The sequence below is a fragment of the Cervus elaphus genome, chromosome 2, assembly GCF_910594005.1.
Source record: "Cervus elaphus chromosome 2, mCerEla1.1, whole genome shotgun sequence".
Taxonomy (NCBI): Eukaryota; Metazoa; Chordata; class Mammalia; order Artiodactyla; family Cervidae; genus Cervus; species Cervus elaphus.
This window is the reverse complement of record NC_057816.1, coordinates 12,447,987-12,475,950: the sequence shown is the minus strand read 5'-3', so window position 1 is coordinate 12,475,950 and position 27,964 is coordinate 12,447,987. Positions and strand designations below refer to the sequence as shown.

Genomic DNA, 27,964 nt, shown 5'->3' with positions numbered 1-27,964 from the left:
ATATTTTGTTGGTACAAACTTATGCTTTCAGTACACAGTTTAAGACAGCAGGATTTTAATTAAACTTCTTTATGATATGTGTGAACCTATTTTTCTAGCCACTGAAGAGCTTACATCAGAACATTAGTTTTAATTATTGTCTTGCTTTGAGCTATTAACATACGTACGATTCTGTCACAATAACAGAAACAATATCAGGAAGAATAAGTTGTTGAATTATTGCTAGCCACAGCTGTGATGGCGGTGCAGAAGCATGGCGGCTGCAAAGTCACTGCAGAAGCACGGTGAAGAGGAATTTCCCCACATTCAAGCTCAGGGGTGGCAGTCAAAAGGAGCTACCCTACTTCCAAGGTAAGGAGGAATTACCTGCAAGGCAGGAATCCCTTAGAAGCAATGGAGTAGCCATCATAGTCAACAAAAGAGTCAGAAATGCAGTACTTGGATGCAATCTCAACAATGACAAAATGATTTCTGTTTGTTTCCAAGGCAAACCATTCAATATCACAGTAATCCAAGTCTATGCCCCAACTAGTAATGCTGAAGAAGCTGAAGTTGAACCGTTCTATGAAGACCTACAAGGCCTTCTAGTACTAACACCCAAAAAAGATGTCCTCCTCTTTGCAGGGGGCTGGAAAGCAAAAGTAGGATGTCAAGAAACACCTGGAGTAACACGCAAATTTGGCCTTGGATTACAGAATGAAGCAGGACAAAGACTAATAGAGTTTTGCCAAGAGAACGCTCTGGTCATAGCAAACACCCTCTTCCAACAACACAAGAGAACACTCTACACATGGACATCACCAGATGGTCGACATCAAAATCAGATTGACTATATTCTTTGCAGCCAAAGATGGAGAAGTTCTATACAGTCAGTAAAAACAAGATCAGGAGCTGACTGTGGCTCAGATCATGAACTCTTTATTGCCAAATTCAGACTGAAATTGAAGAAAGTGGAAAAAACCACTAGATGATTCAGGTATGACCTAAATCAAATCCCTTATGAATATACAGTAGAAGTGAGAAATAGATTTAAGGGACTATATCTAATATACAGTGTGCTTGATAAACTGGAAAACTCAGCAGTGGCCACAGGACTGGAAAGGTCGTTTTGATTGCAATCCCAAAGAAAGGTGATTTCAAAGAATGTTCAACTACCACACAGTTGCACTCATATCACACGCTACCAAAATAATTTCTCCAAGCAAGTCTTCAACAGTACATAAACTGTGAAATTCCATATGTTCAAGCTGGATTTAGAAAAAACAGAGGAACCAGACATCAAATTGCGAACATCCTTTGGATCATAGAAAAAGCAAGAGAATTTCAAAAAAATCCCTACTTCTGCTACATTGACTATGCAAATCCTTTGACTGAGTGGATCACAACAAACTATGGAAAACCTACAGAGACTGGAATACCAGATCATCTTATCTGGCTTCTGAGAAGTCTGTATGCAGGTCGAGAAACAACAGCTAGAACTCAACATGGAACGACAGACAGGCTCCATCAGGAAAGGAGTATGTCGAGGCTGTATATTGTCACCCTGATTACTTAACCTATATGCAGAATACATCTTGAGAAATGCCCAACTGGATGAGGCACAAACTGGAATCAAGATTGCTGGGAGAAATATCAATAACCTCAGATATGCAGATGACGCCACCCTCATGGTAGAAAGTGAAGAGGAGCTAAAGGACCTCTTTGTGAAAGTGAAAGAGGAGAGTGAAACTTCTGGCTTAAACTCCACATTCAGAAAATGAAGGTCATGGCATTTGGTCCCATCACTTCATGGCAAGTAGATGGTGAAACAATGGACAACGTGAGAAGCTTTACTTTTGGGGGCTCCAAAATCACTGCAGATGATGACTGCAGCCATGAAATTAAAAGATGCTTGCTTTTCTGAAGAAAAGCTATGACAAACCTAAACAGCATTTTTAAGCCAGAGACATTACTTTGCTGAAAATGTTCAGTATAATCAAAGCTATGATTCTTCCCAGTTGTCATGTATGGATGTGAATGTTGGATCGTGAACAATGGTGAGCAATGAAGAATTGATGGATTTGAACTGTGGTGTTGGACAAGACCCTTGAGAGTCCCTTGGACTGCAGGGAGACCCAAGCAGTCAATGCTAACGGAAATCAATACTGAATGTCCATTGGAAGGACTGATGCTGAACCTGAAGCTCCAATATTTTGGCTAACTGATGTAAAGAAGAGACTCATTAGGAAAGACCCTGTTGCTGGGAAAGATTGAAGGAAGGAGAAGAGGACGACAGAGGATGAGATGGTTGGATGGCATCACCAACTTGATGGACATGAGATTGAGCAAGCTTCAGGAGTTGGTGAAGAACAGTGAGCCCTGGCATGCTGCAGTCCATGTGGTTGCAAAGAGTCAGACATGACTGAGCAACTGAACTGAACTGAACATACCCCATAGCAAATACTATTTGTAATTGGCATGTTTCTCCAGCAAGACTTGGGCTTCCCAAGGCCCCAAGACATATCCCCAATCAAGTCTACACCCATGCACAGAAGTCAGTACCTACCATTCACAAGGCATTCAGTGAGTTCTGATTGCAGGGGAACATCCATTTTGGTAGACATAGAGGAGCAAATGACACATTTATCTTCTTGTCTCAAACACCTCCAAAGGAGACATCATACATGAAAGAACAGTTTTTTACATCAAACATCTGGCAGCAGAGAATGGATTCCTGAGGCAGGGAGCAAGTAAGGTGAGTTCTACAATTGCCCCAACTCCAAGAAATAGTTTCCAACACATCCATGGAAGGGGTATCTAGGCAGAGAGAAGCAGTCTCCTCAAGAAGAGAGATTTGAGACTGTAGGTAGTTAGAGTTCACAGGAAAGAGCTACACACAGAGATCTGTGGCAGTGTACAGGTGACACCTCTCCAGTTTTCAGTGGAGAATTGATAGTCCTACTTAGAATTATAGGGAACAATCTTTGAGCCTCAAATTGAGCCAAGTCTAATTGTGTCTCCACCCACCAGAGTGGAAATTACTCATAATTCCCATGACATCAGTAGGGCCCTGAAGACAATATTGCCTTGCTAGTGGGGAATAATAAACCTGATCTAAAGCTGGTCTCATTTCAGCTTAAAAAACTGAAAAGCAAGCCTTCAAAAAGTACAATTCTATCCAAGAAATTAACAGAGTTTGCAAATAGTACCAGGAATAATTTCTAAATGTTAAAAAATATCCAGCTTCCAAAGCATAAAATGACCACATACAACATCCAATTTAATATTTCCATATAAATCGTGAAAGTATTTGTCTTAATTCCATCATATATTGTAAAATAATTATCCTCAAATTAAGATAAATATATTTAAAAAGAAAAAAAAAATCCAGATGTGCAAAGAAACAAGAAAATGGCCATAATGATGGAAAAATCAATTAGCATAAACACAGTTAAAAATATACATTACATAATTAGCAGGGAAGGACATTAGAATGTTTATTACAACAATAATCCTTATATTCATGAAGCTGAAGAATATTGAGTATGTTAAGTTGAGACATGGAAAATAGGAATGGAAATACTTTGGGAAAAATTTAATTGTCCATCACAGAAATTTGAAACAACTTTAAGAATACTAACATATATGTAAATGGAATCCCACAGAAAGTGAAAAACAGGAGAATAGAGCAAAGAACTTCATAATTACTGGCTGAAAAATTTCCAGATGTGATGAAAGCTTTAAACCCATAAACACAGAAGCTCAAGTAACTCAAGGACAAGAAATACGACAACTATACAAAGGCATATCATAATTCATTGCTTAAAAGCCAGTCCAGGTTGGATGCATGAGAAGTGCTCGGGGCTGGTGCACTGGGATGACCCAGAGGGATGGGATGGGGAGGGAGGTGGGAGGGGGATTCAGGATGGGGGACACTTGTATATCCATGGCTGATTCATGTCAATGTATGGCAATAACCACTACAATACTGTAAAGTAATTAGCCTCCAATTAATAAAAATAAATGAAAAAAATCAACCAAATAATTGTAACCAGAAGGAAAAACACAGAAATAGTAGAAGAAAAAATGAGAATGACAGCAGATTAGGCATATGAAACAATGTTAGCCAGAAGACACTGGCACCACATCTTAGAGTGCTGAGAGAAATATAATTGACTAAGAATTTTATACCCAAGAAAAATACATATCAAAAACCAGATAAAATACTTTCTCAGACATACAACAACTACAAGACTGCATCACCCCGACAGAACAATGTAATAAATGTTTTATAAAAAGTCTCAAGTCAGAAGGAATTGAAAAGTAAATGGAAATCTATATCTACCAGGGTATGAAGAGTACCCCAAATGAAAAACATGTAATATACATTAAAAGGCAAATATAGGGCCTTCCCAATTGTCCAGTGGTTAAGGATCAGCTTTGCAATGCATGGGATGCTGGTTTGTTCCTTTGCCAGAGAACTAATATTCCACATGCCACTGAGCAACAAAGGCTGTATGTCTCAAATAGAGCTTACATACTGCAAGTACTGAGCTTGCCCTCCTCAAATAGAGAGTTCCCTAGCAGAAGGAAGATCCTGCATGCCAAACTAAAAAAGAAAAGATAAGTAAATAATTAATTTAATAATTATTAATAATTATCATAATTAATAATGATTGGCAAGTTAAAGATGCATACCATGGATCTTAAAACTACTTAGAAAACATTTACAGTTATTAAAGTGACAAAGGATATAAAAGGGAATCATAAAAACTACTCAGTCACAAAGAAGTCAGGGATGAAAAGAGAAATGGGAAGAAAGAACATGGGAAAAACTGAAGATAAAGAGCAAGATGATAGAATTGAACCCAGACTGAAGATATAACCCAGGCCCCAGATGAGAGCAGATCCCCATACACTGGACTCTGAGCCAAAACAGAGCCTGCCAGGTCCCAGGGCCCCATGTGCCTGGGACCAGAACAGCCCCAAAGTTTTATATGGGACAGTAAATTAGAAATCTCCCATCATACAAAGTACATCCTCTGTTTATAAAGAAATTGCATTAGAAATCAATGTTCACTGGACAGAAGAAGAATTAGGTGATAACATAGTGTGGATCTTCCCTCTTCTACTACTCTAATTCTTCTCAGGAGGGAGCAGATAAATTGACAGAACTTACGTCTCTTCAATAGTAGAAATACGTGACCTGGGACACATGTTCGATTTTCATGGTTCATTCTCCTCTCTTTGCTCATACTGAGCAACAGAGACTGCTCCTCTAAACCACAGCTCAATCACTACAAACAAATCCAGATAATATTTGCCAAGTCTTTCACATAAACCAGGGAAAACTCATTTCCTCCTTTTTTGCACTCCTGTCTCTTTTCAACCAACTATAGGTCTTGTGCCACGTCCTGGAATCTTGGTCCTCTGTCACTTGCAGTGATGTTCCCATACACTGGGCCTCAATTATCCTCAATGGAATTCCTATTCAGAGTGGCCATAATACATGCAAAAAGGGAAATAACAGGCAGCTCCCTACTCTCCTCTCTTGTTCCTTAACTACATACATTCACTGAAAGCCTGTGTAGCAAGTCTGTTACATATAAACCTTCAAGTTGAAAACTTTCAAACATGCAAAAGTGCATTTGCATGTACAATCACATTAGTTAGTTCACAGATCTGACACACATTGCCATGGGCACATCTCAGAGAAGTGGGTGTGCTTTGTGTACTTTATTGTACAGAAGTGTATGGTGGACAATGGTTCAGTATTTTTATTTCAAGCCTACGCTGTCTGACGGAAGCATAAATGCAGTGGTGATGTAGATGGTACTACTACTCTACTTTTAAAGGTGTGCTTAGTGGCTCAGCTGTGTCCAAGTTTGGCAACATACAGACTGTAGTCCGCCAGGCTCCTCTTGCCATAGGGAATCTCCAGACAAGAATACTAGAGTGGGATTCCATGCCCTATCCAGGTACTGCAAGATTAAAAATGTTTGTTTTATAGTTTGTGATTCTTTTTTATGTATTATTTGTGTGAAAAGTATCATAAAGCTATTAAACTACTATATTAAACTAATATATAAGAAATTGTCTTACTTGGCTACTTAAGTATCTTTGCTGGGCTTATGAAGAAATTGGGATTTTGAATACCCTTTTGAAATGTAACCTTTTCATATACTGGGGACTTACTTCACTGCTAAGACCTGTGGATACAAAGTGAACGCATCCCCTCCAGGTCCAAAGAAGTCACATTCTTGTTTGGGATTTAGGAGGAAATGTAAGATCTCCATAATTCTAGCTATCAATGTCCTTTCAAAACTCCTTGATCATCAGAAACTAATATTAAAGTAGAAAAGCTCATTGTCTTTCTACACACTTTTAGAAAGTGTTGCTAACTTCTCAGTACTGGATCTTGTAATGCTGATGACTGGATGGAGAAGAGATGTGAACAGAAATAAGGAAGGTGAGACAAGTAGATCAGAATGTGAGGTAACAAAGACAAGGTATTTTGAAGCTGAAGAATTGAGAGAGATTTGGGTCCTGAGTTGGAAAAGCAGTTTTCATAACAAATTGGGTCAGGTGGTATGTCTAATCCTCACATCAGTCCTTATAAGATCTCTACTGACCAGTCTGCCTCCTTATTCCAGAGCACAATTCAGATCCATCTAGCTGTTTCTCATTGCTACTCCTCCCTCCTGGCTCCCACACTGTGTCCAGCAGTTCAGCCACATTTATTCAGAAAAAGTCTTTTCTTTAAGGCAGGCACTTCTGGATACCTACAAAATGATCTATTCTCTTTGAAAACTGTAAATAGTTTTTATACAGCTATGAGCCCAGGAGAGACAGGACTATATTTCCTGCCCTCCCATGCTCTTAGTCATGACCAGTGATTTTGAGATGCAAACAGACCTTTAAGAAGGATATCTTGGAAGACTGCTTTCAAGGAGCTGATTTACCTGAGAGATGAGTCTCTTCCCTTCCCGACCTTCTTCCTAACTGCTGCCTAGATTTTAGTTGTGATGGCTGGTACTCTTGCAGTTGAATTGGACAATCATGTAACGTTGGAGATGGATTATACACAACCTCTGACTGGCCCACCTCCAGCTTTGTTTCAGTGGGAAAGAAAAATCAAGTTTGTCTTGCTAAAGTTATGGTTATTTTAATTTTTTGCAATATGCATCCAAACTTAATCCTGATAATACTATGTGTTTAATATAATACTGCCTTATTATTTTGTTGTGTTTAGTGAATATATTTATACTTACATTTCTCTTATTTTTTATTTTATAAATTGATTCATAAACCCCAGGTGTACCTAAATTGTATAAATACAAAATTATTATTAGAAGCATGTTTTCCTATAGATTTTGCATTTTTATACTTTCTTATCTTCTTTCCTTTCTTTTTTTCTCCATATTTGTACACCCTTGGCCATGTCCTCTCTTATAACCTCATCCATATCCATATCTGCAGGCCAAGACAGGCTGAGAGCTGTGTGGGGAGAAACGAAGAAGAATGAATTACAGGGACAAGAATGAAGGATGGTGGCCCTTGTGACTCATCATGAATGTTCTGTAGTAGGATCACATTCCCCTGCCCTTCTGTGGACCCACCACCCCAAGGTTTGCCATGACCATGGAAGATACTTTGGCCAGTGGAATTTGAGTAGAGGTGATATGTCTCTTCCATATGGAAGGGTTATTTTCTGTCCCATTAGGTGGAATGCAGGTGCAATGACAGGAGATGGAGTAGATATATTAGACCAGAGATAAGTAGCACAGGTGGAAGATGTGACAAGAAAGAAGTGGGTCCCCATCTCTGTGGAGAGAGTTGCACTAACATTAGATGAAAGATATTTGAAATTGTATTGTATTTAAGACAATGTTACTTAAGGTTTGATTACAGTAGTTAAACCTGTAACATAACACTCATAATAGTATAAGTGATCTTTGTGTTAGCCTTGTTTTGACATTAGAGTCTGGTATAATGAGAAAAGATCTACTGACCTATATTTACAAGTGAGTCAAGTGACAGCCCTGCCCTCTGGAAGCTGTTGTCTAGTGTGGGTTTCAGACACTCAAGCAAGAGTAAAGCCACATGGCAGGACAGCTTCAAGATGCTGTAGGGAAACTTGGGAGGGGAACCTGAATCAGTCCTTGTCTCAGGAGGTTGCTTGAGGTAGCAGAGAATCCTCTGTAGGTCTCCTTAAAAATAGGCCATGGTTGAAAGTTTCCTGTAAAAGTGATGTATTTCAAATTCCTTCCAAAGTGTTTTCCTTTTTGATCCAGTGCTTAAGATATGCGTTTGAGACCTGGTTTGGAAAGATTGTAAATGCCCCAGGTCAACTAAACCAGTGGACCACAACTACTGAGCCTGAGTGCCCTAGAGCTTGTGATCTGCATCAGGAGGAGCATGGGATTGAAAATCCAGTGCACTGCAATTACAGAGTAGCCCTTGTTTCCTGAAAATAGAGAAATCCTGAGCAGCAATAAAGACCTAGTGAAGCCAAAATTGTTTTTAAAATATGGGGAAATGAACAATAACACAATAATTGTGGGAGCCCTTAACATCCCACTCATACCTATGGATATATCAACTAAATAGAGAATTAATAAGGAGACACAAACTTTAAATGATGCAATAGACCAGTGAGACCTAACTGATATCTATAGGACATTTCACCCCAAAACAATGAATTTCACCTTTTTCACAAGTGCGCATGGAACCTTCTCTGAGATATATCACATCCTGGGCCATAAATCTAGCCTTGGTAAATTCAAATTAATTGAAATCATTCCAAGCTGCTTTTCTGACCACAATGCAGTAAGATTAGATATCAGTTACAAAAGAAAAACTTTTAAAAATTCCAACATATGGAAGCTGAACAACACGTTGCTGAATAACAAACAAAGCACAGAAGAAATAAAAAAGGGAATGAAATATACATAGAAATGAATAAAAATGAAACCACAACAACCACAGACCTATGGGACACTGTAAAAGCAGTGCTAAGGGGAAGGTTCATAGCAATGCAGGCTTAACCCAAGAAACAAGAAAAGAGCCAAATAAGTAACCTAACTCTACACCTAAAGCAAGTAGTAAAGGAAGAAATGAAGAATCCCAGGGTTAGTAGAAGGAAAGAAAACTTAAAAATTAGGGCATAAATAAATGCAAATGAAACAAAGGAGACCATAGCAAAAATCAACAAAGTCAAAAGCTGGTTCTTTGAGAAGATAAATAAAATTGACAAACCATTAGCCAGACTCATCAAAAAAGAAAGGGAGAAGAATCAACTCAACAAAATTAGAAATGAAAATGAGAAATCACAACAGACAACACAGAAATACAAAGGGTCATAAGAGACTACTATCAGCAAATATATGCCAATAAAATGGACAACTTGAAAGAAATGGACAAATTCTTAGAAAAATAAAATTTCCAAAACTGTATCAGGAAGAAATAGAAAAACTTAACCAACCCATCACAAGTACAGAAATTGAAACTGTGATCAGAAATCTTCCAGGAAACAAAAGTCCATGGCCAGACAACTTCACAGCTGAATTCTACCAAAAATGTAGAAAAGAGCTAACACCTATCCTACTCAAACTCTTCCAGAAAATTGCAGATGGAAACAAACTGCCCAACTCATTCTATGAGGCCACCATCACTCTAATACCAAAACCAGACAACGATGCCACAAAAAAAAAAAAAAAAAGGAAAAGAAAAGAAAACTACAGCCAATATCACTGATGAACACAGATGCAAAAATCCTTAACAAAATTCTAGCAAAAGGAACCCAACAACATATTAAAAAGATCATACACCATGACCAAGTGGGCTTTATCCCAGGGATGCAAGGATTCTTCAATTATCTGCAAATCAAGCAATGTAATACACCAGATTAGCAAATTGAAAGATAGAAACCATATGATTATTTCAATAGATGCAGAGAAAGCCTTTGACAAAATTTAACATCTATTTATGATTGAAAAAAAAAAAAAACCAACAGAAAGCAGGAATAGAAGGAACATACCTCAATATAATAAAAGTTATATTTGACAAACCCACAGAAAACCTTATCCTCAGTGGTGAAAAATTGAAAACATTTCCCCAAAAGTCAGGAACAAGATCAGGGTTCCCACTCTAATCACTACTATTGAACATAGTTTTGGAAGTTTCAGCAACAGCAATCAGAGCAGAAAAAGAAATAAAAGGAATCCAGATTAGAAAAGAAGAAATAAAACTCACTGTTTGCACATGACATGATCCTCTACATAGAAAACCCTAAAAACTCACAAGCAAATTACTAGAACTAATCAATGAATACAGTAAAGTTGCAGGGTATAAAATTAACACACAGAAATCACTTGCATTCCTATACACCAACAATGAGAAAACAAAAAGAGAAATTAAGGAAACAATCCCATTCACCATTGCAATGAAAAGAATAAAATACTTAGGAATAAATCTACCTAAAAAACAAAAGATCTATATATAGAAAACTATAAAACACTGATGAAAGAAATCAAAGAGGACACAAATAGATGGAGAAATATACCATGTTCATGGATTGGAAGAATCAATATAGTGAAGATGAGTATATGACCCAAAGCAATGTATAGATTTTCAATGCAATCCCTATCAAGCTACCAATGGTATTTTTCACAGAACTAGAACAAATAATTTCACAATCTCGATGGAAATACAAAAAAAAAAAAAAAAAAAAACCCTCGAATAGCCAAAGCAAACTTGAGAAATAAAATGTAACTGGAGGAATCAACCTGCCTGACTTGAGGCTCTACTGCAAAGCTAGAGTCATTAAGACAGTATGGTAGTGGCACAAAGACATAAACATAGCTCAGTGAAACAAAATAGAAAGCCCAGAGATAAATCCACACAGCTATCGACACCTTATCTTCAACAAAAGAGGCAAGAATATACAATGGAGAAAAGACAATCTCTTTAACAAGTGTTGCTGGGAAAACTGGTCAACCACTTGTAAAAGAATGAAACCAGAACTCTTTCTAACACCATACACAAAAATAAACTCAAAATGGATTAAAGATCTAAACGTAAGACCAAAAACTATAAACCTCCTAGAGGAGTACATAGGCAAAACACTCTCTGACAAATCACTGCAGGATCTTCTATGACCCACCTCCCAGAGTATTGGAAATAAATGCAAAAATAAACAAATGGGACCTAATTAAACTTAAAAGCTTTTGCAAAACAAAGGAAACTATACACAAGGTGAAAATACATCCTTCAGATTGGGAGAAAATAATAGCAAATGAAGCAATGGACAAAGAATTAATCTCAAAAATATACAAGCAACACCTGCAGCTTAATTCCACAAAAATAAACGACCCAATCAAAAAATGGGTCACAGAACTAAACAGACATTTCTCCAAAGAAGACATACAGATGGCTAACAAACACATGAAAATATGCTCAACATTGCTCATTACCAGAGAATTGCAAATCAAAACCACAATGAGGTACCATTTTATGCCAGTCAGAATGGCTGCTATCCAAAAGCCTACAAACAATAAGTGCTGGATAGGGTGTGGAGAAAAGGGAACCCTCTTACACTGTTGACAGGAATGCAAATTAGTATAACCACTCTGGAGAACAGTGTGGGGAGTACTTTAAAAACTGGAACTAGAACTGCCATATGACCCAGCAATCCTACTGCTGGGCATACACACTGAAGAAACCAGAATTGAAAAAGACACATGTATCCAAAGTTCATTGCACCACTGTTTATAATAGCCAGGACATGGAAGCAATGTAGATGTCCATCAGCAGACGAATGGATAAGAAAGCTGTGGTACATATACACAATGGAATATTACTCAGCCATTAAAAAGAATACATTTGAATCAGTTCTAATGAGGTGGATGAGACTGCAGCCTATTTTACAGAGTGAAGTAACCCAGAATGAAAAACACCAGTACAGTATACTAATGCGTATATATAGAATTGAGAAAGATGGTAATGATAACGCTATATGTGACAGCAAAAGAGAACAGATGTATAGAACAGTCTTTTGGATTCTGTAGGAGAGGGCGAGTGTGGGATGATTTTGGAGAATGGCATTGAAACATGTATATTATCATATGTGAAATGGATCGCCAGTCCAGGTTTGATGAATGTGATAGGGTGCTTGGGGATGGTGTACTGGAATGACCCAGAAGGATGGGATGGGGAAGGAGGTGGGAGGGGGGTTAAGGATGAGGAACAAATGTACACCTGTGGCAGATTCATGTCAATGCATGGCAAAACCACTACAATATTGTAAAGTAATTAGCCTCCAATCAAAATAAATTAATTTATATTTTTTAAAAAAGTATTCTCCCAGAGAAATCAGTGAAGTCTCAGGGGAAGCAGGACATGAAAAAGGATGAAACCAGTCTGGGTCTGATTTCAGGCAAGTCATGGAGAGGGAAGCTACAGCCTGATTTCACAGGGAAGTTGAGACATAAGTTGTGCCCCAACCCAAGGCTCAGTCTGTCAGTCAGTCATTCAGTTCAGTCGCTCAGTCATGTCCGACTCTTTGTGACCCCATGAATCGCAGCACGCCAGGCCTCCCTGTCCATCACCAACTCCCGGAGTTTACTCAAACCCGTGTCCATCAAGTCGGTGATGCCATCCAACCATCTCATTCTCGGTCATCCCCTTCTCCTCCTGCCCCCAATCCGTCCTGGCATCAGTGTCTTTTCCAACGAGATAACTCTTCACATGAGGTGGTCAAAGTACTGGAGTTTCAGCTTCAGCATCAGTCCTTCCAGTGAACATCCAGGACTGATCTCCTTTAGGATGGACTGGTTGGATCTCCTTGCAGTCCAAGGGACTCTCAAGAGTCTTCTCCAACACCACAGTTCAAAAGCATCCATGTTTCAGTGCTCAGCTTTTTTCACAGTTCAACTCACTTCCATCCATGACCACTGGAAAAACCATAGCCTTGACCAGATGGACCTTTGTTGGCAAAGTAATGTCTCTGCTTTTTAATATGCTATCCAAGTTGGTCATAACTTTCCTTCCAAGGAGTATGCGTCTCTTAATTTCATGGCTGCAATCAACATCTGCAGTGATTTTGGAGCCCAAAAAATTAAAGTTTGACAGTGTTTCCACTGTCTCCCCATCTATGTCCCATGAGGTGATGGGACCAGATGTCATGATCTTAGTTTTCTGAATGGTAAGCTTTAAGCCAACTTTTTCACTCTCATCTTTCACTTTCATCAAGAGGTTTTTTAGTTCATCTTCACTTTCTGCCATAAGGGTTGTGTCATGTGCATATCTGAGGTTATTGATATTTCTCCCGGTGATCTTGAATCCAGCTTGTGCTTCTTCCAGCCCAGCGTTTCTCATGATGTACTCTGCATATAAGTTAAATAAGCAGAGTGACAATATACAGCCTTGATATACTCCTTTTCCTATTGGGAACCAGTCTGTTGTTCCATGTCCAGTTCTAACTGTTGCTTCCTGACCTGCATACAGGTTTCAAAGCTAGGGACCTGGGATTTCACTCTCCCACTAGTAGCTGCCTCTCATCATTCAACTAACACCCAGCTGCTGTCTCCGAGCCTTTGTATTAGATCCTCCAAAGACAAATGAAAGGTGACACTAGAAGCAAAGGGACACCACAGCTCAGGAAAATGCAACCTCAGATAATGTCTAGATTTCTACACTCACTCTGCCATCTCCAGCATCATATCTGGAATCCTGCAAGTCTAGAAAATTTCGTGGGTCTCTAGACATAAGCATTTTTAAAAATTCAGCTTTTAATTTATATAAAACTATAGTTAATGTACAGTATTGTATGAGTATTAGTTGTATGGGAAATTAATTCCCTTATACATACACATGTACCTGTTCTTTCTTAGGTTCTTTTCCCATACAGGACATTACAGACTATTGAGCAGAATTTCTGTGCTGTACAGTAGATCTTTTTTTTTTATTATATATTGAATAAAGTTTTATTGATATTAATCTCAAGCTCTCAACTTATCCTCTTCTACCTTTCCACTTTGGCAATTAGAATTATTGTTTTGACAAAGGGAGGTGTCTATAGACACTTTTTGGATGAAGGTCTGTGTTTGTGAGAGTGCAGTGGCCAGGGAAAGCAAGCCTGAGAGAGACTCATTTGAGATGATGCCAAACTTTGAGACGGACCCGGTCATGCAAAATGCTGGGAGAAAAATATTCTAGATGTGGGAAATAGCCACTGCTAAGAAACAAGGTAATCAAGCTTAATATATGGTTACCCTTCCACTGCCAACCTGCCTTCCATGTTTGGAACTTGGCATACAGGTCAACCACCATGACCTCATCCCATACTTCAGTTGTGAGTTACCAGCAATTAGGCATTACAGCCTTCCCAAGAAGGGAGAACCTGGGGCTATCACAAGGCTGAATCGGCTCTGGACTCAGGGACGTGTACACAAACTGGTTATCACCAGGAGCATCAGGTGCCAGGGGTACCACTACTGCCTCTGATTATCTCCATGTAGTTGTTCTCAGGAGTAGAAACTCCAAGAAACTGATAGAGCAGAGAAACAAGTAATTACTCTTGTTTCATCTTGCGCCATGTGATTCCCATGTCCCTTTGACCACACTGCTCTCTGCCCAAAAACTCTTTCCTCTATTCCTCCTTCAAAGGTGGCCTGTGAATGACATAATCCCCTGACTCTGAAGCCTGGTGGCTGGATCTCAACTCACAATCAGCTGGGACCCAGAGATGTCCAGCCTTGTTCTCTGTTTCTGTCCTTTTGCTCCAACCAGATTCATAAAGCAAAGTCCCTGAAATACATAAATGTGATTATAACCCTCTCAAGGCCTTTGAAGTTCCACGGTCTCTTTAGAACATCAAAGAGGGAACATATCCCCTTCATTTAGGCTAGTCTGAGAGCCCAAACTCGCTCACTGAGGGGTTCCCTGAGGAAATATAAGACACTTATCTAAGTTGCCAGAGGCTGAGAAGAGAATGCTTCTCACTGTGAATGCAGTTCCATGTTATCCTGTCACCAAAGATCCGTGTTGTATGAATGAAGAGAGGGAGCTCTTTGGATTCTGAGTTGGGAGTGAGTCAGTCACCACCTGAATGACTGCTTCCTGGGGTCACTGCAACTGCAGCTCTCCCACTGTGCCTGGAACCCAGAAGAACAGCCCTGACTATTTCTTTCCTGCTGCTACACGGAGGCCTGTCTGCTGATAAAATCGGAGCCAGCCTTGAGGGGAAACAGGAAAGGAACTTTCACTCTGGTACTTGTAGATTTCTGAGAGCTCCCCAGCAGAGGATGCAATTGAGCTTTCGCTCACCTTGCCCTTCCTGGAAGTCTCCGAGCCTGGGAACCAGAGTTCCTGCATCCCAAGTCTTCACTAACTTACCTGCAGCCTGAAGCTGAGTCATACACCCCAGGGTTCAGTTTCCCATCTCCTGGATGAGGGAGACTGGACTTCCTCCAGAACACTTGTTCCAGACTGAAGCTCAGTGCCAATCATTGGAAAAATGGCTCAGAGGGGGCGTGTTGCTGAGGATGCTGAGGCTTCCTCTGGTGGGCAGGGGTCTGTAACTCTGGTGATGTTCCTGGGTCCTGGGCTCAGGACTGGGGGTGATGGAACAAGTGGCATACAGCTGCTGTGACGACGAAGACCTTAGAGGCCTTGCCCACTGGAACTTACCATCACTTGGGTTCTGTGGGTTGAGATGAGGCAGTTATAAGTCAGAAGTTACCAATGGCGAAGCTTGTAGATTCTTCAGTGGAAACCCAATTTAGGCTGATGAATCCTCTCTTCTAAAAAACTCTGGGAACAAGATATGCCAGAACTCTTAGACAAATTTTGTAGTTTTAAATAGTGTTTAAAGTAGGTCATTTTTTGAATGACCTGCCATTTGCTCTCTGGCTTGGTATGATGCCCATAGTTATAGTGGAATCAAAGGGCCCGTGGGGGATGCTCTCCCTCTTCCCATGACTCAATAGCAGTGAGTACAGTTCTAGCCCCTCCACATCTCGGGTAGGAATTTCAGCAGAAATGACATGACCTCCAAGTTTAACCGGAGAACTCATGTAGGTCTGGCCCTCTGGTAGGCACTATTCTTTTCCCAATGCTTCTTCCTTCCCTCCTGGGTCCTGTGCAAGCTGCCCACCTCCTGGTTACTGGCTTCTGAATTCCTCCTCCCTTCACTTGCAGATATCTACAAGGTCCCACTTGTGGCTCACTCCCTACCCAGGCCCAAACCCTCAACTGAAGATGGCACTAAAGAAGGGAAAACCAAGGAGGGGTCTGCCCAATTCATTCTTTATAAAAATGTCCACATTCCTTCTGCTTCCAGACCCTCTCCTGAATCATCAATACCTACAGCTAGATGACTCAGTAGCTTAGCAAGAGAGTGGAGATGCAGATAGGGTTGGAAGTAAGGTTGTCAGGTGAGGGGGGATGGTTTTCAAATGACAAGAGAAGAGTTGGAGTACAAAGCAGTGGTTATCCAAGCACTCACTCTTTGGAGACTTGCCTGAATCTGCTATCTTGGGCCCCTCATGGTATCACTAAGAGAGAAATTTCATTCTATAAACTTCTTACTCCAAAATGATTTCAAACATAACAAATATAAGAACAAAGAGTGTCATGTCCCTATATTTCATAATCTAACATCAATAACTACAAAACTAATTTCTCAGTCCCAGAGGTTGCCACATACTGGAGACTATGCAACATCCAGGTGGTGGACAATTGAGTTCCCAGTGAAGACATTCTTGATTTGTATCAGGTCTTTCTCTCCTTGCTATGTTCTCACTTGTGGAGGGGGAAGGGAAGGAGGAAGAGGGAGAATAAGAAAGAAAAAGAGGGAGAGTCAAATCTCATCATGAGGGACCACCATCAAAACCCCATGTCAACTTGTGTACCTCCAAAGACCCTAATTCCTAATTCCATCACAATGGCAGTCAAGGGTGGGCACAATTAAATCCATAGCAGCTATGCATATCTGTGTTTAAATCAAGACAGACCCTCATTTAATTCTCTTTTGTCCTCTTTATTTATTTTTCCTGAAGTATTTTAGGGATGAGATGAACATTTCACAAAATGTACATAATGAGTATTTGGGGTAAAATGATAAGATGTGAAAAAAATGCTCTTCTGTCCCCAATAAAATTACCATCTAATATCCAGTCCATGTACAAATTTCCTTGATTCACAAAAAGCTGTTTTCACAGTTTATTGAAAGAATGTAATCATATGTTGCACTTGGTTGTTCTCCTTTAAGGAAAAATATCTTCCTCTCCCAATTTTAATGCCATTTATATGTTCAGAAACTGGGAGGAAGCAGGGTGGTTTTTCTTACAGAATGTCCCACCATTGGGTTTAGAGCAGGAGTCCACAATACCAGCACAGTGGGCCAGGGCCAGTACCAGTCTTTGCTCTATTAGGAACCAGACTTCCACAGCAGGAGGTGAGCTGCAAGTCAGTGAGGCTTCATCTGTATTATAGCTGCCCCCATCACTCTCTCATCACCCCCAGAAAGGACAGTCCAGCTTGTTTTCCTGGAACTGTTTGTAGTTATATAACATATGCTTAATAGAAACAAAAAATAGCATAAATATTGATGATTATTTTCATTTCTCAGTGCTCAGAATGGTGAGTTGGTGCCCTAGCAGTCTATCACAGTGACAAATTAGATGTTGCCTATTAACATTTGGACACATTTGGCCAGCTTAAAATTAAATAATCAATGTATGACAAGACCCACTGAAATGTTGTGAAGTAATTAGCCTCCAACTATTAAAAAAATTAAAAAAAAAAAAACAAAAAAAACCTCATGGGATCCAGCCCCATCCTTCATGGCAAATAGAAGGAGAAAAGGTCAAAGCAGGAGAGATTTCATCATCTTAGCCTCTAAAACCACTGTGGATGATGACTGCAGCCATGAAATCAGAAGGCATTTGCTTCTTGGCAGGAAAGCTTTGACAAACATAAACAGTTGTTTGAGAAGCGGAAACATCATTCTGGCCAACAAACTGATAGATGGTTGGCCTTTTCATTTGGATTCCTAAACTTTCTGTCCAGTCCCCACTGGTCTTTGAAGTCCCTCAGCTTTCTGGTCCATCATGATTCCCAAGATTATTTTGTGTGTTTCTTTACCAGGTCCTGAAATCAGCCTTCTCTTTAAGAATCCATGGATCGTCTGATGGAAAATGTATTTAGAAGCTACATGGTAGACCTCAGAATAGTCAGGGTTATCAAGCTGTCATTGCTTGTAGGCTTTACAATGGTCAGAGTAGGAAGTACACATTTTCCTTAAAAAATAAAATAAAAAGGAATTTAATTAGTTGGTAGAAACTTACTCTTTCAGTTCTAGATTTAAGACAGCAGGGTTTTAATTAAACTTCTTTATGTTATGTGTGAGCCTCTTTTTCTAGTCACTGAAAGGCTTACTTCAGAACAGTAGTTTTAATTATTGTTTTGTTTTTACCTGTTAACATATATATGACTCTGTCACAATAACAGAAGCAATATGAGGAACAATAAGTTGTTGAATATAGTTTCAGATTTCTTTCCTATTTTTCTTTTTGTTTTCTTTGGTTTTGTTTTGGATGGGCAGTATTTTTGTTTTTCCTTAGAAGATATTCCACTCTGAATGTAGTCATAATTCTGAATTCTAAAGCCACTCAAGTAATGTGTTGTTATGGGAAGCTAGTCACCAACTTGATGCAATGAGATTTATCAGTCTTTGTTCTGTATTTGTACAGTTCAATTCAGTCACTCAGTCGTGTCCTTCTGTTTGCAACGACTTGGACTGCAGCATGCCAGGCTTCCCTATCCATCACCAACTCCCAGGCCTTGCTCAAGTTCATGTCCATCAAGTTGGTGATGTCATCCAATGATCTCATCTTCTGTCTTCTTCTCCTGCCTTCAATCTTTCCTAACATCAGGGTCTTTTCCATTAAGTTAGTTCTTCCCATCAGGTGGGCAATAATTGGAGCTTCAGCCTCAGCATCCGTTCTTTCAGTGAATATTCAGGACTGATTTCCATTAGGATGAACTGGTTTGATCTCCTTTAAGTCCAAGGGACTCTCAAGAGTCTTCTCCAACACCATAGTTCAAAGGGCATATACGTGTGTCATTTGTCAGTGATGTCATATTCCCCTTTTGGGATTCAACCGCCAAAACTGAATTTAAACAATATGCAAAAATGAGCATTAAGTCACAGTGTCCCACCTACATACACCTGGCAATACAAGAGGCTCCTATTATATTCAAGGGACAGGCCTGGATAGATCCCACGCAGAAATAGGCCCTGGGAGTCCTGGATGAGTCATTAAACACAACTGTGTTTATTTTGGCTGCCACAGTTGTTCTGTCTTCTTTTATTGGGAAGACATTTCAAAATTATTTTTTGTATGTTTGCTTTGGGAGACAAAATTTTTCAAGGCATAGATCCTATGGGGAAATTGTATCAGAAATATATCCATTTATCTTCAGCAGTGAAATTCATTGGCTTCTATGTCCCGGATGATCTTTCATTATAAACAGAAAGGAAACAAACATGTTTAGTATGCATTCAGTCGCTTTGTAAATCAACTAACTTGAGTTAAATTCCTCTCTGTCTCCGCTGCACTCCCAAGTCTAGGCCAGAAATAAAAAAGTGCAGAGACTGAAGGCTGATTTCTGCACATCATTGTGGAGATTGCATTCCAACTGTTTTTTTGGGGAAAAAAAAATTAGCTGCTAATATTAAAATCAGTAGATTGTACATAAATATCCAAACTTCTGATTCTATTGAAAACATGGCCAACTGGCCTGCCTTCCAGCATGGTTGAAGTGGAGGAAAGGCTGCTCCCATTGGTCAGGTCTGTGCTGCCCAGGGTCCAGCATGGCCACCTAGTCCTACTATCATTTATCTTGCCTCCAGGGGCCATGAGTTTGTGAGAACTAGACTGCTGGCTCTCTTAAGATAAAGACTACTTTTGTCTTGATCAGCTTTGACTTTGAAGCCTTTAACCCAGAACCCAACACACAGTACTTCCTTGTACATTTGTTGGATGATATAAAATATCTTGTGGATGCATATGACATTTTTTCCAATACTGAAACCATGTAATTGAAGTACTACACTGCCCTAAATCTTTGATGCAGACTGGCATCATAGGTGCCCCTTATCTCTGCCATTTGACCCACTAGCTAAGGCCAGTTGTATGTCCCTGGGCTGTCCCTGAAGTCTTCACTTTGCCATCTGAAAACTTATCCTCCTAGCAATCTCCTCTCCAACGAAGACAGCAATGCATATCTCATGAGGTGGCTAGGAAGATGACATGAAACCATTAATGTTGAATATGGCCCTTAGTATCCATTTTTATGATGTTCTTAGCAGTTTTTTTTTCTTCAAGTAGGCAAGGTTCTAAATCTTCTTAGATGTCTATGCAGTTAGATGTTCTGCACTAACCCACTCCCTCCTTTTCCCTGTAGATGCTCTGTGTGGGTAACATCACCATTGGAACACCCCCTTAGGAATTCCAGGTTATCTTTGACACAGGCTCATCTGACTTGTGGGTACCCTCCCTCTTTTGCACCAGCCCAACTTGTTGTGAGTACAGACACCCGTACTTGGACCATCTTTCATTTGCCCTGCCACCCTGTTTTGCACTCTTGGCCCTGATGACACTCGTTTCTTGACTGCAGCTACACAAGTTAGGTTCAGACATTACAAGTCTTCCACCTTCCGGCCTACCCAAAAGACATTCAGCATTGCATATGGATCTGGGAGCATGAAGGGATTTCTTGCTTATGACACCATTTGGGTAATGTGTAAACAGAAGCTGTGTCAGGACTGCCTATGGAGTGACCATGGCTTGCAAAACAGATGCAGGACCATCTGGCAGGACCCTTCCTAGCCTAACTCCCATAGATATTGGCCATCTTACCCACAGGAATCAATCCCTGGGGAGGCAGTGCCTGTGGTGACACACAAGTAAACAGATTAAGTAACTCAGAGAGTGGCTTGAGGTGTGGACTTGCAGCTTCTCTGCCCATGAGCAGTTCAAGGTTCATTTTGTTGGGAGCGAGAAGAGCGGGAAAAAACACCCACTTTTATATTCTTAGACTGTTCCAGGCACTTTCAGGTAATAATTGTTTTAATCCTGCAACAACCCCACATAGCAGGTGGTCTGATTAGCTCATGAGACATATGAGGAAACAGGTGCAGACAGCAAAGGCTTTGCTGAGGTCACATATATGGTGAACAATGGAGCTAGACCGGCTTTTCAGGACTGCAGTTGCTGTGGGGTGTTTGGGGACAGGATAAAACTGATCTAGGGACCCTCGGGGCAGTCAAGGGCTTTAGGTATCCAGACTGGTAAACTGGAGGCCAGATAAGTCAGGGGCCCTGATAGATGAGTTCTCACTTTAGAGCACAGTTGAGAGTCTAATAAAACCTATGGCCTGCCTCCTCAACACACTTCAGTAGTTCCTCTCTCTCTCTTTCTCTCTCATACCCAAAGTAATACAGACATATCCCCAAAAGTGAATTTCCCAGGCAGTAATTTCATAGATCCCTACAAGCAAGATTGTGTTTTCAGCTTCTGTCTTCCTGGACAGATTCAGAATCCACAGTGCCTTACAGAGAATGCAGTCCATTCCTGTCATTAGGCCACAGTGATGCCAAAGAGAAGGCTACCTTGTTCTCGGCTCATTTTGTCCAGAAGGGGGCACTGATGGGACCTGGCCTGACTCGGTTGCCCAACCTGTACAGAAGCCACGAGGCCAATTTGACTCACTCAGTTGGTGTTTTTCAGAGGGCCAGATGTTATAAAATTCACAGCCTCTCACAAATGGAACCCTAATTCCCCTCCCAGCTTGGTCTAACCATCTGAAGTCCACCAAAGACACAGCCCAAACTCAATTCTTCTCTGAGGATCTAATGACAGTGCACCCCATTCCAGTCCTAGTCCCACTTCACATATCTGTAAGTGGGAATACTCTTCTCTCCCATAGATTGGGGACCTTGTAAGTACTGACCAGCTGATCGGTCTACGTGTGGCAGAATACAGGTGTGAGGGTGTACCTTTGATGGCATCTTGGGCTTGAACTACCCTGAGCTACCCATCTTTGGAGCTATCCCCATCTTTGACAACCTGAAGAATCAAGGTGCCATTTCTTAGCCTGATTTTGCCTTCCACTTGAGTAAGTAAGTTTGATATGGACAATGCCTTTTCTAAATTAGCTGTAAGATGTTTTCAGTTGCACGAAAATTATAGAACACTTGATAAAGAAGTATTCTGAGAGATAATCTAACCCAGGATAACTATAGGCCTAGGGCCATACCTAGCTTCACCACTGGCTTTTATAAATAATGTTTTATTGGAACACAACCATGCTCCTGGGCTCAAGACCAGTAACTTGGTCTAGGGGACTGAGTGAGGAGGAATACTAATGGGAGGCAACAGGAAACAAGTTGGAGGAAAAGGCAATAGGATTTGCCTATGAATTTGATAAGGAAGGAAGGAAAAGGATGGTGGGTAGCTTTCCTTCCTCATTAGCATTTCATGGCAAGCTCAGGACTAGCTACCCAATTTGTAGGAGCCAGTGAAAAATGAAAGTGTGTGACACAAAACAAAAGTGTGGGACCCCTTGTCCACTAAATATTAGGCATTTCAAAACATGGAGAGCAGAGGTGGGTTCCCTTCTGAGTGTGGGGCCCTTTGGACAGTAGAGGTCACAGGCTAGCGGAGCCTAGTCTGGGTGACCTGAACCCACATCCTTAGCACTCCCAGGCCTTGATTTTCTTGAAAAATGACAACCTGGAGAGAGCCAAAGTACTTCAGCAGTCTGTCCTCTGAGGCTGTCTGAGGACTCAGGTCACAGGAGGTCCAGGGCATCTTCAGAAGACATAGTGGGTGGAGCCCAACCAGGTGACTCAGCTTGTAACCTCCTCTGTACCACTCATTAGCCAGTAACCAACCTCAGTCTGGTTCTCAATCGCTCCTAGACTCGATTTCTGCATCTGTAGATGGGGAACTTATTAGGGCCTTGATGGGTGGAGAAGCAAAGCTCTCAGACAGTGCTGTTGTTACTGTCCTCCAAATATCCCCTCCTCTATTCTCTCTACACATGCAGGGCAAAAGGCAGTGTGGTGATGTTTGGTGGGGTGGACCAACACTACTACAAGGGAGAGCTCAACTGGATACCATTGACACAAGCGGGTGACTGGCGTGTACACATGGACCGGTAAGCCTCTCCCTCTGAGGGTCAACCCAAGGGATGCTCCCACTACTATACATGGACACAGGCAGACACACACAAATGGATTCTCAGACACATAGTAACACAGACATATATACCACCCACAACGACACAGAGAGACACACAGCCACATGGAAACACATAAGCAGACACATATAAACATACACGGAGACATGTATAAACATGCATACTAGTCAGAGACACACAGAAACACACACATACATACAAACACACATACAAACAAACACACAAGCACATAGATACACAAACAACCCATGCATTCATAATCACCCCAGTCCTCCTGACCAGCACTCTGACCAGGATCCTCACAGGGTCCAGAGAGGTCTGTGCAGCTGGGAGAGCGTTGCACCCACTGCCCTGTGAGGCGGGGAGCACAGTCAGAGGACTCTGCAGTGTGGTGAACAGGGTCAGGGAGGATTTCACCAGCCTGGACAGCGTTATAAGATGACCAACTGTCCAGGGTTACCTGGGACCAAGCAAGTTCTCAGTACAGATAAATGTAAGTTTAAAAACAGGGTAAGTCCTGAGCAAATGGGGAAAACAGGTCTCCTTCTAGAGAAGCTACTCAGCAGTGGAGAGAGGTTGGCTGCAGTCTTAAGACATGAAAGCAACTAATAAAAAGACACCCCACGTACATGGGCATATACTGGGGCAGGGGCTATAACAGAAAATCAGAAAGGTGGGATCCAGAAGTGACCTGAGGACAAGAGGCAATAACTGAGAGGATTCTGTGTGATACACTCAGACAAAAGCTGACCTGTCTTTTGGAGTTTCTATGTGCTAGTCATGTATTTCCTGGCCAGGGTCTCAAGGTCCGAGCTGGTTGCAGCAGCAGTGCTGGGAGACACCCTCTCACAGAGGAGCCCTTCATTCCCACCACTATGAGAATCTCCTGACCCTGCTAATCTCCATCTTCACCCTGTGGTTGACTGGTTATTTGCAGAGCTCTCTGGATGTTTCTCATTCATTATTTTCATAGTCTTCATTCACTCACTAAACAGAGAAGCGTTGTGCATCCACTGTGTGCCAGGCACTTTAGGGAGGCAATGAGAATAAAACTCGCCCTCACATCTAAGAAGGCAGATGCACGGAAGTGACACACACTCATAATGAATTGTGACTTTGGTACATGCTAGACGTGAGGAAGGGTCTACAGAGAGTGTCAAGAAGGGAGGCTGATAAATACCGGGGGAAAGACTTCCCTGAAACCATATCAGTTAAGCTGGAATCTGGAAGATAAGAAAAAATTTGTTTCTTCAAAGGGGAGGGGACTCTTCTAGGAAGGAAAACCAGCTTGTGTCAAGGTACAAAAGATCCTGGTGTACTCAAGTACTGCATTCAGGGATGTCAAGGAAGATGCCGTGTCAAGAGAAAGGGAAAAGATTCAGGGTAAGAGACAAAGGGCTGTTTAGGAGACAGTCGGGAAGGGGGCAGCTCTGGGGAGACTCAGAGTGACCTTGATGCCTGCTTTGTTCCACTGTCTCTCAGCATCTCCATGAAAAGACAGGTTAACTGCTTGTTCTGGAACCTGCGAGGCTCTTGTGGACACCGGGGCATCACTGACCCTTGGCTCAAGAAGACTGATCAATAACATCCAGGAGCTCATCAGTGCCTCGCCACGGGGTTCCGAGGTGGAGGCTCATGCCCCAGGATCACTCCCAGTCTCCACACACAACAATGATCCCCAGGGCCAACCTCTCTCCCTCTCTCTCTAATAGCACTACGTTTCATATTTTGTGGTCAATAACCTGCCCTCTATTATCTTCAACCATCAATGGCATCAACTACCCCCAGTGCCAGCTCGAGCCTACATCCTCGAGGTGAGGGGAGGACCCTGAGGGGTGGTTCTCAAATAGGGACTCAAAATAACCCTTGGTCTGCTGCTGGGAGGAGGCCGCCCTCTGCAGGCCATCTCTCACTATTGCAGATGCTGCTGAGCCCTGTGGCTGGGCCAGAACCTCCCACAACACCAACCATTTGAGAGTAAAGGCCCGTTTGGGACACTGATCATCCCGAAATAAATGCGGAGACGCCACACCATGCTGGCATGGTGGGAGTCTCAACGAGAGAGGAACACTAAGGTCCTCAGTGTTCAAGGAGCTTCAGTTCAAAATGAAACTTCAGATGCATGAACCCGGGAAGTCAGCGCTAGCAGTCCCTGAAATAGGCCACGTGACAAGGAGAATGGCTGGGGACAGTCCCAGTGTGCTGTCTCAACACAGGGAATAACACTCTCCCTCCCCTTCTCGCAGTTTTCCTGGTTTGGATGATAAATTACATGGTCAGCCTAGTTCTCGGCTAACACCTTCCCCTTGCTCTGGCCAAGTGACGCCTTTGTGAGTTGGGATACCTGACCCTTCTCTAGGGAGGTTGGATGCTAAGGGGAATAAAGAGTGCATGGTGACTGCTCAGCCCCGGCACAGGGTGGAGGCTTCATGTCAGCTCCCTGTGGGAGTTCAGAGCAGGCTGGTGGGCTCAAACAAGGCTTTGAGGAACAGAGGGAATTTCAGGAATTCTAAAACCACAAACTCATGGAGCCATATGGAGGGTTGCTTGGTTCTAGGCAACACTGCACTGGATTCCATGCAAATGGCATCCCAAGGTGCTCTGCACTGGGGCACTGGGGACTTACTAGGGGTGATGACGTCTACGGACTGACTGGTGGGAATGGGGAACCAGAGTAAGTTACCCAATCAAGCCTGGAGTGGCCAAAGAGGGTGAGTGTGGGCTGAAGGAGGTTTCCCAGAGCTCCTGAGTTAAGTCTTCAAGAATGTGTTGTGGGCACTGCTATATTTAAGATGCATAACCAACAACGAGTTACTGTGTAGCACAGGCAACTCCGCTCAGTTATATGACAGCCTGGATGGGAGGGGTATCTCTGGGACCAGGATACACGGATTCATATGGTTGAGTCACTTTATTGTCCACCTGAAACCCAGAATATTGTTTATCAGCTATATTCCAATACAAAATAAAGTTTTTTTTAATGAAGTATGGATTGTGGGGATGCAGGAGGAGAACCGGCATTCTCTGCAGAGAAAACAAGGAGCAGGAGTCAGGAGGAAAGAGACAGGGAGTGAGGAGAACCAGGGGACACTCTTGTTCTTTTCTAAAAATTGTGTTGAAGTGTGGCTGATCTTCAGTGTCGCCTTAAGTTCTGCTGCACAGCAAAGTGACTCAGTTATACACATAAAAAATATATATTCTTTTTCTTATTCTCTTTCATGTGGTTTATCACTGGACATTGAATATAGTTCCTTATGCTCTACATTAGGACTTAGTTTTTTTAACATTCCTTGTTTCCCCAACTCCCAGTTCTCCCCTCCCCCACACCCTTCCTCATGGCAACTGCATGTACAGGCCCTTTTTGGTTTTGGATGAGCTCTCACATATCCCCTGCTAAAAGGAAAATCCTTTGATACTTACCAAAAGAGGGAAATAAAACCAAGAATTGTGCTGGGTCTGGATATTTGTGGGAGTCACATGTAAGGGCTCAGGGTGCCTGGTGTGTGTCTCTGACTCCCTCAGGATTCTAGAGGCCACTGCCATACCACCTTTAAAGAGCACACAGTGAGTACATCTACAGAGACGTGGATCCTGGGTGACGTCTTCCTGAGACTGCATTTCTCAGTCTTTGATCGAGGAAATGACAGGGTTGGCCCGGCACAGGCAGTGTACATGCTTGGAGTGGCACAGGAATCAGTACGGCCGCCCCTAACACACACTCACTCACACTTAGGGCACTCCTGCCCAGGATGCTGGTGAACTGTAACTGGTGGTCTGCACACCCTATTCTCAGTAAAGAATAAAGGGTTTCACTCATCATGGTGTTGAAACAAATGGGTGCGTATGTTTGTGCCTGGGAGTTGTACAAAGATCGGGAAGGATCTGGAACAAAGTCTGAATCACAGTAAAGGGGAGACAACTGCAACCGGCTTGGAAGAATGGGGAGATTCATTGAAATGTTTCTGGGAATCAAGGACAAACGACTGAGAGCAAATATAAGGATCTCAGTGACTGGACCCAAGAAATCATAGGTCATCATATTTCTCTTTCTAACCTTCACTCTTCTTTGAGGGTCTTAGCCTGACAACTTTCTCCCTTAAGGCTTCTACACCTAGTGAGGGAGTCCAAGCTACCTGCTCTAGGGTTTTATGTCCTGAAGGAATCTCCAATAAGGAAAAAGATTGCAGACATCAGACTTCAAGTGTGTTCCCTGAATGACCCACCTCAGACCACATGTACAGCCCCAGATCAGCCATCCTGGCAGATGGCTTTACATGGTCATTGGCCCTCACCCAGAGGACACACATGATTCTCAGTTTCCTCCAGAACTTCATGACTGAAGCTTGGGAGAGGCAGACCCAAGGATAGCGACTGGGGGATGGTCTAGGCCATGGAAGTGTTTGTGTTGACCCACCAACTCCACCACCTCCTCATTCAGAGGAATTCTAAGGGGTAATGATATAGACACTCTTCTTCCCATCTCAGAGGTACTTATCACTGGGCTTCTCCTCCAGGGGAGTTTGGGTGAGGTACTTCATGCAGAGCTGGTTCCCTTTTGTGATCACACCCTAGTCACCAGCTCTCTGCCACATATGCCTGCTCTGTCCTTTCCAGTCCTACTTGGTAAGTGGTGGTCCCAGTGGATTCCTGAGCCATCCCCCTCCTCCAGGGTCCAAAATGCCCCTTCCTTGGCCTTCAGTGATGCAGGGGAGAA

General features: G+C 41.9%; 1 pseudogene; it reads left to right on the top strand.

Moving 5' to 3' along the window:
- Positions 1-253: 253 nt before the first annotated feature.
- Positions 254-27,081, top strand: LOC122706229 (annotated as a pseudogene).
- The last annotated feature ends 883 nt before the right edge of the window (positions 27,082-27,964 follow it).